Genomic DNA, 13,535 nt, shown 5'->3' on the forward strand with positions numbered 1-13,535 from the left:
AGATATAACATGCCCCAAGAACACGACCTTCTCAAGCCAAAATTCACATTTACTGAACTTGGCGTACAACTTCTTTTCCCGAAGTGTCTGCAAAACTTGCCTCAAGTGCGTCTCATGCTCCTCATAGTTCCTAGAATAGAACAGTACATCATTAATAAAAACAACAACAAACTAGTCTAGGTATTGGTGGAAGACTCTATTCGTCAAGTCCATAAATGCCGCAGGAGCATTCGTCAAATCAAACGGCATCACTAGAAACTCGTAATGGCCGTACCTGGTCCTGAAGGCCGTCTTCAAGACGTCTTCTGCTTTCACCTTCACCTGATGGTAGCTAGATATGAGGTCAATCTTCGAATACACCCGTATACCCTGAAGCTGGTCAAACAAATCATCGATACGGGGTAGAGGATACCTATTCTTGATTATCACTTTATTTATCTCCCTATAGTCTATACACATCCTCATAGTCCCGTCTTTCTTTTTCACAAATAAAACTAGAGCTCCCCACAGATGAGGCTCACAACATCACTCGTCAATGATAAAATCCTGCTCGTCGACAAGCACCTGTTTATTATCCCTTTTTAAATTTCTTTTCCCTTTTTTTTTCTAAACTTTTCTTTTCCCCTCTTTTTATTTATTCCTTATTTATATTTTTCATCTATTATTTTCCTAATTATTTTATCATTACAATTTTCTGGGTCATTAAATAAGATATTCCTGAAGATTGCCCCGATGAAAGGGGTGATGAGGTTTGGAAAGAAAGGGAAGTTGAGCCCTCAGTACATCGGGCCATTTGAGATCCTGGAGAGGATAAGTCCAATTGCTTGCTAGGTAGCATTGCCCCCAGCACTATCCAAAGTTCATGACGTGTTTCACATATTCATGCCGAGGAAGTACGTGCCAGACCCTTCGCACGTGCTCAATTATGAACCTTTGGAGATCGGAGACGCATTATCATATAAGGAGGTACCGGTTCAGATTTTGGACCAGAAGGTACAACAGCTGCATACTAAGGAGATATCTTTAGTGAAAGTACTATGGTGGAACCACGCGGTAGAGGAGGCTTCTTGGGGGTTAGTGGCCGAGATACGCCAGAAGTACCCACAGCTCTTCGGAGAGGGTTAGCTCCAATCAGGTAAGGTAGTTGTGTGGTTACTTATATTTTCATGTATTTAAGAGAGAGGTTAGTATAAGAGTGTGATGTAATGAGACTTCATGTTGTATCCACGGTATTCCTCCGCCATAAGCGAGGGTATGTAATAAACTTGGGTCGGAACCGCTATGTGGGTGGCTGCTGAATTTTCTGTAAAGCTGAGTGTAAGTTAAAGTATGTTTGGTATCAGTTAGAAAATTTCGAGAACGAAATTCTTATAAGGAGGGGAGATTGTAGAGACCCGAACCCGTAAAAAAAATTAGAAAAATATAAGAAAGGGATTTTTGTAGGCTTCGTCGACGAAGCCAATGCTCTCGTCGACGAATGCCCTTCAGTACTTCATCACCGAAATTTAGAGTCTCGTCGACAAAGAGATCCTGACCGACAGAAAAAATATCAGGCTTGGGTCCGTCGACAAGGGAGGAGGTTCAACGACAAACAACCTTCTATGTCTCGTTGACGAGGGACCAATTCGTTGACGAAGGACCAATTCGTTGATGAGTTTGACCGAGTCAAAAGACCTATAAATATCATTTTTCATTGCTTAAGGGTTAAGAAACCCAAAAAGCTCTCTTTCTCTCTCTTTTTTCTCTCTCTAGAACTAGCAAGTTTACTCTCTCTCTCTCTAGAACCAGCGAGTTTACTCTCTCTCTCTACAGTTCTTCGTCGTTCGTCGCCCGTTTCGATGATCAAAAGTTACTGCGAGGATTAGGGAGATAGTGTAATAACCAGGGAAAAAAATTTAAAAAATTAAAAAAAAAAAAAATAAAAAATAAAAAAATAAACAAATAAAATTTAAAATTAAAATTAAAATAAAAAAATAATTTAAAATTAATTAAATTATTATTACTAATTAAATGATATAATATAATATATTATATTATAATATAAGATTTTATATATATATAACAATCAAAAGCTTCTTAAAGTAGCTATCTTCATTATAATTCCAAATTTCAATTTGGAATCAAGCTGCGCCTCTCTGCATTTCTCTTCTCCCAGTTTCTCAGACAGTTCGTGCGTCTCCGTCTCTACCTCTCTCTCTCTCCTCAATTTCGTCGGCCTAACGAGCGCCGATCAAGAAACGGAAGGTACTGTTGGATTCCTAACTTCGTCACCGACATTTCTACTGGAACGGATTTGTCATGGGAGCGGCGTAGGCACCATTCCTGAGGTAAGACAGTTTTTCCATAATTTCTCAATTTCTTGTTAAATTTGTTGTTAAATCGACGATTATGCACCACCATGGGGTCCTAGTCGTGATCGTCGTCATTTTGGCGTAAGTAATTTTTCAATTGGGGTTTTCTAGGCCCCACTCCAAAGCGAGAGTGAGATTTGAGAAATTTGGTAATTTGGCTATATTTAAGGGTATATTTATTTATTTAGAATTTATGGGCCTAAGAAATATTAAAATAGTATTTTATTTAGGATTAATTTAATGGAATTATGATTTTTGATTCAGGGTCTGGGTGAGCGCCGCATGTATTTTTTGGGGTCCCTGTTGGCGTAGTTCAAGAAACCAGATAAGGGAAAAAAATATATTAAATTATAATTTTTATGAATTTAATGAGAAATAAATTGTGTTATATGTACGTGTATATGTTTCGGTATGGGTTTAAAATGCCAACTGTTTAAATTATGTTTTTTCGAGTTTAGGGCTATTTATTAGATACGTATATGCGAAAATGAACTGATGAAAGTGGAAAAATATTTTCAGGGTAATTATGTAAGAAATAAAAGGTATTTTCAGTATATAAACGTTAAATGTTGGTTGGCTTATTTTACTGTATGAATTTTATTGCTAAACTGTGTGGTATGAGATTCTGTGCAAATATATGTTAAATGTATGAGATGCAGGTTAAGTAAGTAATGCATTGTGAATAAAACATGATATGGACTATGCTACTTGAGTGTGTTAATGCAACCATGTAAACAAATGAAAAATTATGGGTAAATAGCTGAAAGATGCTGGGTAAATGTATGACAGCTGAAAAATGCTGGGTAAAACAGCTGAAAGATGCTGGATAAAACAGCTGAAAGATGCTGGGTATGAAATGAAATGAAATGAAAATGGAAATGAATGGAATGGAAATGAAATATGAAATGTGAACAATGTAAAATGGGAAAGAGTCACTTAAAGTGAAAGGAAATGCAATGTTAAAGTTATGACCATGAACATATGTGAATGATTAAATAATGATAGAAAGAACAATGTATTATGTACTAGAAGTATCTATGCTCATAGAACATGTTACGATTGGGTGGGGGGTACTCTTCGCCTGAGGGCTTGCTGAGAAAGGCGAGTGCGCTAGTAACTTCAGGTGTGGCAGTAACTGCATAACATACTAGGGCAGAGGGAACCTACTTGTATGAGCGGGTAGATTTCCTTATCCTTGGGGCCTTCGCCAGTAAACCTTTGTTTGAATTGTATGAGTGCGAGATCAATTTAATACTTGAGGGCTTACTAAGCAAGGTGAGCATCCTGGTATGCTTCAATTGTGACCTTCGGGTTGCTTAGGTATCATAGCAGAGGGGTGCTACTTGTATGGGCGGATAATCACCCCTATTCTCGGATAATCTCGTGGGTTAAATCTTTTGCATGTGTGTGGTTAGAATCAGAGAATGATTTCAGAAATTATGTTAATGATTTTCAAATGTTAAATAATATGTTATTATATAGACTCATGTTGGCCACACTGTAACAACCTGAATAATAATGGGATTTAAATAATAAGAGGAGGGGAAATGGAAATGGTAACAAAGGAAGGAAGTCGACTTCGTCGAGGAATGCGAATTTTGGAAGGAAAAACCAAAAAGGAATCATCAGGGCTTCATCGACGAATACAGGGGATTCGTCAACGAGGGCTTAAGAAAATTCGTCGACGAAGACTGAATTTCGTCGACGAAGAAATACCGAAAGAGTTTTGAGCCGACTAAATTTCGTCGACAAGGACTAAATTTCGTTGACGAAATTATTGAAGGATTCGTCGACGAATGACGTGGCTCGTCGACGAATCCAGTTCTATAAATATAAAAATCCAAATTTTTAACTTCATTATTAAGCAACCTTCGCCCTCTCTCTCTCCTCTTTGGTTCTCTCTCTCTCTCATTGATTTTGGACCGGATTTACACCGGTTCAACATTCCGAAGTCACCACGACACTCCTGGGAAAGTTCTCTCCAAATCTGCCGGAGCGAATCGTTAGTGAAAATAAGTTGGAAATCATCCCTATATTGAGGTAAGGCTTTTTAAGCCAAATTTGGTCTTACGACAGTTATAGGAAATGAGGTACACGTAGAAATACTAAAGTTTAATACTTAAAGTTTTCAGTTTCAGGGTATTGATCAGGAAACTCTACGGGTGTGAGATTAGAGTTTATAGGGGCTTTTCTCAGTAGTCAGGTAAGGGAATAAACTAAAGCAGTCACTTTTCACACAAATTACTATTATTTATGAATAAATTGATTTCCTGAAAAATATGTATGATATTAGCATATTATGGAATTAATGCACTTTTGGGAAAAATACTATTATTATGTTGGAACGAGTATATACGTATGAGATGCCGGAAATCATGATTTTCAAATGCAATGAATAGTTTTAATACATCAAATGTGTGGCAAGAATATTATTTTACGTGGAGAAATATTTTGATATGATAATGATGTAAATGCAGTATGATCTGAGAGGTTATGAAGGTATATAGTACATTATGATTCTTATAAGTGCATGATAAAATGATTATTTTCAGAATGATGTATTTATATATGATATCGGCGTGAGACCGTAATTATGATATGATCGGCGCAAGGCCATAATTATGATACGATCGGCGCGAGGTCGTAATTATGACATGTTCGGCACGAGACCGTAATTATGATATGTTCGGCACGAGGCCGTAATTATGAAAGATGCTATATAATCATGTACTATATGTTATCAGAACCCAGATGTTAGTTTAGTTCAGTTCAGGAGCTCAGTACCGTAGCTATATAGATCAGATATCTATGTTTAGATTAGTGCTAACCACCCCATGAGGGGGTGGGAGATGGATAGTCGATGTGGCTTTCAGTAGAGTGTGGACGTCCACCTGGCAGTCCGGACCAGGGTGTGGCGGGCTCATCGTACTTACAAACATATTTGATTCGGCAGTGGTCGGCCAGCCATTGTCGGGTCCCGCCTTCGGACTGCACAACCCGTCATAGGGGGTAATACATGACACTAGCTAGCTATTAATCCTGGGTATGTTTTCAGTATTATCAGTATAACAAATGTTTTTATGTATGATATGACTTACTAGAAAATATGAAAGCATGTGATTATTCAGTATGATATGATGAACGTTTACGAAAATATGAAATATACTGTATATGTATAATTACGTTAAATGTTCATGTTGCCACGTAGCTGTATTTAGTTTATTTTCCCTTACTGTGATGTGTCTCACCCCCAACATTAATTAATTTTTCAGGAGACCCTGAGTGACTGGCAGGTCGTGGCCGCCGTTGAGTTAGGGAGATTACCCCGTTAGGAGGGTAAGATTTTTGTACTAGGGTTAAAATTATTTTGTATTTGACCCTAGAGTTATTTTGATGTTTATGAGGATGTGTAAAAATACAGTATTATGCTGTTGTAGTAAACTCTGGTATTATGCTTGATGAATGGATGGTTTCAATTTTATGATTGATGCTGCTTAGGTTTTCGCTGTGATTGACAGGTGTCCCCATTACCCACGGGTTCGGGTTGATCATTTTATCTATTATGTGACATTTTATATTTAGAAATTGATGTTGCTACACACACACTGTTTTAATATATTGTTTCTTCCCTTACTGAGATGTGTCTCACCCGAATACGAATTTACCTTTTTTCAGGATTTTCTCGAGATCGAGCTTAAAGAGGTCAAGGGTTTTTAGAATTTTGAGAAGTATTAAAAGAAAAGAGTATATTTCTACGTTAACCTTGGGGTGTATAAAATTTATGGCTTATGTCTTTATGTTTTAAGGCTGTTAAGTAAGGAATGATTGTGAAAATACTGAAATGTTTTGGGAGTTATGTAGATTTATGGAAATGCAGGTGATAGATGATTTATTATGGATTATAGTTAGAATTAGTAAACTCTGATATTATGTTATATGGAGATTATATTTATATTTTCCGCTACGTATATTGTGGATTATGGATTATTAGGATTTTATCATGTATAACGCGCTAGACCCGGGTTTTAGGGTTCAGGGCGTTACAGATAGGATCTATAGTTATAACGGATTAGATTTTCAGCTTGATGATAAAGGTCGGGATTTGATTTTCGAGTGTTTCAATTTCTATTTCAAAATCAGGTAAGGGGATTATGTTTAATGCAGTGTTGTATCGTTTTTAAACTGATAGAAATGTTTGTGGGATGAGTATGTTATGTTTTTAGTTAAGATTTCTAAAAACCAACCGTTCAAAAGGTTTGTTTTCGAGCCTAGGACTATATGATATTTTGAGTAGAAATGAACGGTGGAAAGATCGGTTTGTTTCTACAAACCATTTATACAGTGTTTTCATGGTTGCCTACGAGCTATGTTTTTAATATGGAAAATTGTGTGGTAGGTGAATATTGTTTTGAGAATTATGGACACACTAGAAGGGTATGTTTGTGTAATACTGAACTGTTTGTGAAATATACTGGAACTGTTTTGAGAAATGCAGGGATTTTATGAGAGGCTCGAGACCCGAATTGGTAACAAAAAAGGGCCAAGGCCCGAGTGTGTATTAAATGGCTGAGGCCGAGATTTATAAAATAATAGAATTTTATTTAGAGGCTGAAGGCTGAGTTGTAACAGAGGGACCGTGGCCCGAGATTGTATTAAACAACTGAGGTTCAGGTTTATTTCGTGAAACGAGTTTTAAAGCACAGTTTTATTTACTTAAATTGCACGATATGCTGTATGAAACCTGTGAACCCAGTGTTGCGAGCGCAGTACCGTTGCTAGAGAGAGTTTCACCATTTGACCGCGTGCGCCCACATTTACGAGTGTGTGGTGTTGGGTGGTCCTAACCAATTGACCTAGACGCAGTTGGATCCGTAAGCGAGCTTGCGGAAGCTTGCTGACGTATATAGCAGGGAGTTGACTTGGCTTGGGTTGATCTCCCAAGTTTTTGTCCAGTCTTTGGGCTACACAACCCTAACCACGGGGGTTTATACATGGCAAGTAGTTCCAAGGTGTATCTTTTATGCATATTTATATATTTATGTAATGATGTAAATGTTTTCCAATATTGATATATGCTATGAGAAATGAGAAATGAGTAGGCATACTATGTTTAGTGAAAGAGAGAAGTATGATTCTAGTATACACTGAAAAGCATGTTGTCACACACTGTCATTAACTTAATCTTCCTTACTGAGAGGTGTCTCACCCCGTTGTACAACATATCTTTTCAAGGAATCCCAAAGATCGAGTTTAGCAGGATCTAGGGGGGGGTGGTGGAGACTAGTGTAGTTATTTTTGTGAATGTCTTCAAGAACTCATATATGAGTAGTTATTGTAGTGTGCCTTCGGACCTGTATTTATGGTCGTGTGGACCGAGTTTGTGGACTTATTAGATTGAGATGTAATATGAGTATGGAAAGAACATTGATGTATATTGTAGTTTAGACTCTAGTAATAGAATGTTGAGATTATTTCATTATTCCGCTATATAACTTGTATGTTGAGATGGTATCAGGTACACAGACGTCACTAAAGTAGTACCCTGGGCCCACGTGTCGGGTCGGGGCGTTACAAGTTCTTTGTTGAAATTTCAATGTGAAATTTCCATCCTAAAGCTTATATATATATATATATATATATAATTATAATATAATATAATATAATATTATTTAATTAATAATAATTATTAATTAATTAATTTATTTAATAATATTTTTTTTAGGGTCATTCCAATGCATATTATTTTCTGAGGTGTTACAATGAGCCTCCACATAATTGAATCTAACTCAACTATATGGTTTGGTATATGTCAGTGGTGATGCTTTTTTTTTTTTCCTATTTCGCCCTCTTTTTTTTAATCTTCTTGAAACCTAGAAGTTTCTTTTTCTTTATTATGTGCTCTCCTTTTGGTTTTTATTTTCTCACTAACCAAGCTGGTCCCATCTTTGAACTTCCTTTCCTACTTTCTTTTCCTTTCTTTTCTCTAAAAGACTCAAACAAATCCAAGGATTATTATTTTTTCAAACTTAAAATTATAAAGAAATAATAAAGATTGTATGAGTTGAGGAATCTTGTTTCTTCAATATTCTTGAATTTAAATCTTGAATTTAGATTTGAAGAATTCTTGCAATCCCTTGTTGCTTAAATATTCTTCGATAGATTTTTCGTTAGCAGCATTAAATTGCCTAGATCAAAGGATACTAACGTTAATATTTTTCAAGCGGTTATTGTTGTTGTTGTTGGTTATTACTGTTGTTTTTTTGTCCCACATTGGTAGAATACTTCCACCTTAGTATAAAAGGTGGCTTTGAATTTTTTATATTATTTGTCTCACATTGGAGAGAAGTGTTTTTTAGACTTGAGGTTGAAGCTATATAAAGAGCTCAACTCTTCATTTGTAAAATACACCTCAAGTTGTACTTTGTCAATAAGTAATGGATTGATCATCGGCGCCCGAGGACGTAGGTAATTCTATACCGAACCTCGTAAATTTCTTGTCTTGTTCTTTTTATTGCTTTATTATTAGTTTCTGCATTACTTTAATTTCTTTTATATTCAATAGTAAGAGTTGTAGTATTGGTGTTTGGCATAAGTGGGGTGCCCGTCACAACAATTGGTATCAGAGTTAAGTTGAATAGTGTTGATACGGAGGTGTTCCTCTGTTAGGATCCTTGATTCCACGTTTGATGCCTAAGAAAGACCTTTTCTAAGCGAGTGCTCAGAGACCATTGCGGCTCAGTCGCTCCCTGGAGGTCGGCCTGGTCAAAGTGGAATTTCATAGGATAAAACAGAGTAGACACAGTTGGTACGTACTATTCATCCTAAGCCTTTTGCTTTGTTGGTTGCTATTGAATATATAGAAGATGGCAGAAACTAGTGCAGCAGTAGAAGAAACTTTGTCCACACGAACTCCAACCCCTTCGGCTTCAACATCATCATCGAAAACGATAGCTAATGCTCGGTTTGCGGTGGAGAAATTTGATGGTACCAATAATTTTGGTATGTGGCAATGTGAGGTGATGGACATCTTGTATCAACAAGAACTAGATATTGCTTTGGATGATAAACCGGTAGATATGGGTGACAGAGATTGGGAAAAGATCAATCGTCAGGCATGTGGTACGATTCGTCTATGTCTCGCCAAAAATCAGAAATATTGTGTTATGAGGGAGACATCTGCAAAGAAATTGTGGAAGACATTAGAAGATACATTTATGACCAAGAGTCTAGAAAATCGGCTCTATTTGAAAAAGAAATTGTTTCACTTCCAATATCAACCAGGTATTTCGATTAATGACCACATAAATGCTTTCAATAAAATTTTGGCTGATTTGTTAAATTTGGGTGAAAAGGTGAAAGATGAGGATAAAGCCATATTGTTACTGAATTCTCTCCCTGATGAGTATGAACATTTGACCACCACTTTATTGTATGGGAAAGATAAAGTTACTTATGATGCTGTTTGTACTGCATTGATTAGTACTGAATACAGAAAGAAGGATCAGAGGGTCCATTAGGAAACAGCAGAAGCACTAACAATAAAGGGACGTTTTCAGAGTCATATGCCTAGAAGGAAAAGTAAATCTCATGGGAGGAGTAAATCTCGTGGGAGACCTGCTAAAGATGAATGCGCCTTTTGTCGTGAGAGAGGGCATTGGAAGAAAGATTGCCCTAAATTACAGCAGAAGAATAAGGGCAAAGCACATTCAAATGCCAATATAGCCAATGATGATGGAAGTGAGTCAGATTTTTCTCTTGTTGGATCATCTTCGTCACATTATATTGGTGAGTGGATTTTGGATTCTGGTTGTTCCTATCACATGTGTCCCAATAGGGAATGGTTTTATAATTTTGAAGAATTAGATGGTGGGGTTGTTTTTATGGGAAATGATAATACTTGTAAAACAACTGGAATATGATCAATACAGTTGAAATGTCAAGATGGAATTATTAAGACCTTGACTGATGTTAGGTATGTTCCAAGCCTAAAGAAGAATCTGATTTCATTGGGTGCCTTAGAATCTAAAGGGTTCACTATCATTTTGAAAGATGGAACCTTAAAAATTAAATTAGGTGCGCTGGTGGTGATGAAAGGAATAAGGAAAAATAACTTGTATTATTTTACAAGGTAGTATAGTTATTGGCTCAACAGCTGTTGTTTATGAGAAAGATGCAGGTTCAGATACAACCAAGTTATGGCATATGCGATTAGCACATGCAGGAGAAAAATCTTTGCAACAATTAGCTAAGCGAGGTTTGTTAAAAGGTGCAAAGGTGTGCAAACTTGAATTTTGTGAGCATTGCATTCTGGGAAAACAAACTAGAGTGAAATTTGGCACAGCAATCCACCAGACTGAAGGTATTTTAGACTACATTCATACAGATGTATGGGGGCCCACAAAAACGGCTTCGTTGGGTGGTATGCATTATTTTGTCACTTTTGTTGATGATTTTTCTAGAAGAGTTTGAGTGTATTTTATGAAGCATAAAAATGAAGTGTGTGATATTTTTCTTAAGTGGAAAAAATTAGTTGAAACTCAAACTGGAAAAAAGATTAAACGGCTCAGATCAGATAATGGTGGTGAATACACAAGTGACCCATTTATGAAGGTATGTCAGGATGAAGGTATTGCTCGACACTTCACAGTTCGAAATACACCACAGCAGAATGGGGTGGCAGAGCACATGAATCGGACTTTGCTAGAGAAAGTTCGATGTATGTTGTCTAATGCTGGGTTAGACAAAAGGTTTTGGGCTGAGGCTGTAAGATATGCGTGTCATCTCATCAATCGTCTACCATCATCTGCAATAGGGGGAAAAACACCCTATGAGGTATGGTCTGGAAAGCCTGCTAGTGATTATGATTCTTTACATGTATTTGGTTCTATGGCTTATTATCATGTTAAAGAATCTAAGTTGGATCCAAAAGCCAAGAAAGCAATATTATTGGGGATAAGTGCAGGAGTCAAAGGATACCGTCTTTGGTGTCTAGAGACGAAAAAAATGATTTTAAGTAGAGATGTAACTTTTGATGAACTTGCGATGATGAAGAAAACAATACGCAAGGAGTCACGAGTTGAAGAGAAGACCAGTGGTACTCAACAACAGGTGGAGGTTGAGACAATTTTGGGAAACCTAGTGAGAAATGAGACTACACAAGGTAACTCTCCAGTTATGGTGGGGAATAGTATACAAGAAGAAGAGATTTCAATTCGAGAATCTTCACAGCAACAAGAATCAATTGTTTCTCAAAGGCCAAGACGAGAAATTCGAAAACCTGCTCGGTATACTGATATGGTGGCCTATGCACTTCCAGTTGTGGATGATAATGTTCCTTACACTTTCAAAGAAGCAATGAGGAACTCTGAATCAGACAAGTGAAAAAAAGCAATGGATGAAGAAATGCAGTCTCTTCATTAGAATCAGACTTGGGAGCTAGCCCAACTACCCAAGGGTAAGAAAACAATTGGTTGTAAATGGGTTTATGTAAAGAAAGAAGGATTTCCAAATGCAAATAATGTTCGCTTCAAAGTTAGATTGGTAGCTAAGGGCTACGCACAGAAGGAAGGCATTGATTATAATGAGGTATTTTCTCCAGTTGTTAAACATTCTTCCATTCGAATTTTGTTGGCTTTGGTAGCACAATTTGATCTTGAACTAGTTCAACTCGATGTAAAAACTGCATTTTTACATGGTGATTTGGAAGAGGAAATCTATATGACTCAGCCAAATGGATTTCAGGTTGCTGGAAAAGAAAATTGGGTATGTAAACTGGGTAAATCGTTGTATGGTTTAGAACAGTCTCCAAGACAGTGGTACAACCGATTTCATCAGTTTATGATGGGTCAGAAGTACATCAGAAATATACATGATCATTGTATTTATTTTCGCAAACTACAGAATAGATCTTTTATATATTTACTCTTGTATGTTGATGATATGTTGATAGCTTCAAAGAATAGGGAAGAAATCAACAAGTTGAAAAGTTAGTTAAATCAAGAGTTTGAGATGAAAGATCTTGGTGAAGCAAAGAAGATACTTGGCATGGAGATTCGCAGAGACAGAATGAGAGGAAGAGTTAGTTTGTCTCAGAAACAGTATTTGAAGAAGGTAGTACAGAGTTTTGGCATGTTTGAGCAGTCAAAACCAGTAAGCACTCCTCTTGCTCCTCATTTCAAACTTAGTACTGCTTTATCTCCTAAATCAGATGAGGAACGTAAGTATATGTCACAGGTTCCTTATGCAAGTGCTGTTGGTAGTCTGATGTATGCAATGGTTTGTACTAGACCTGATATTTCACAAGCTGTTAGTATGGTGAGCAAGTATATGTATGATCCGGGTAAAGGACATTGGCAAGCTGTGAAATGGATTGTGAGATATATTATGAATACTATTGATATTGGTACAGTATTTGAGAAAAATAATACTATTGAACAACGTGTGGTTGGATATGTGGATTCGGATTTTGCAGGTGATTTGGATAAACGTCGATCAACTACTGGATATATTTTTACATTTGCTAATGGTCCAGTGAGTTGGAGGTCTACCTTACAGTCTACCATTGCCTTATCTACAACAGAAGCAGAGTACATGGCAGTTTCAGAGGCTGTTAAGGAAGCTATTTGGTTGCAGAGTTTACTTGAAAATTTGGGAGTTGTTCAGAAGCACATGGTTGTATTCTGTGATAGCCAGAGTGCTATTCACTTGGCAAAGAACCAAGTCTACCATGCACGAACGAAGCATATCGACGTTCGGTTTCATTTTATGCGGGATATTATTGATGGAGGCAAGATACTTCTTCAAAAGATTGCTACAACTGAAAATCTCGCAGATATGTTGACCAAGATTGTGACAACAATCAAGTTCAAACATTTTTTGGACTTGATCAATATCCTGCAAATCTGAGTATTTTTGGAAGGCGCCGATGATGTGGAACTCCAAAAAAATGTTGGTGACTGAAAATTTTGTTGAATTTATCGTCAAGGTGGAGATTTGTTGTTTTTTTGTCCCACATTGGTAGAATACTTCCACCTTAGTATAAAAGGTGGTTTTGAATTTTTTATATTATTTGTCCCACATTGGAGAGAAATGTTTTTTAGACTTGAGGTTGAAGCTATATAAAGAGCTCAACTCTTCATTTGTAAAATACACCTCAAAGTTGTACTTTGTCAAGAAGTAGTGGAT

This window comes from Malania oleifera, chromosome 12 (assembly GCF_029873635.1).
Source record: "Malania oleifera isolate guangnan ecotype guangnan chromosome 12, ASM2987363v1, whole genome shotgun sequence".
In the NCBI taxonomy this organism is placed as follows: domain Eukaryota; kingdom Viridiplantae; phylum Streptophyta; class Magnoliopsida; order Santalales; family Ximeniaceae; genus Malania; species Malania oleifera.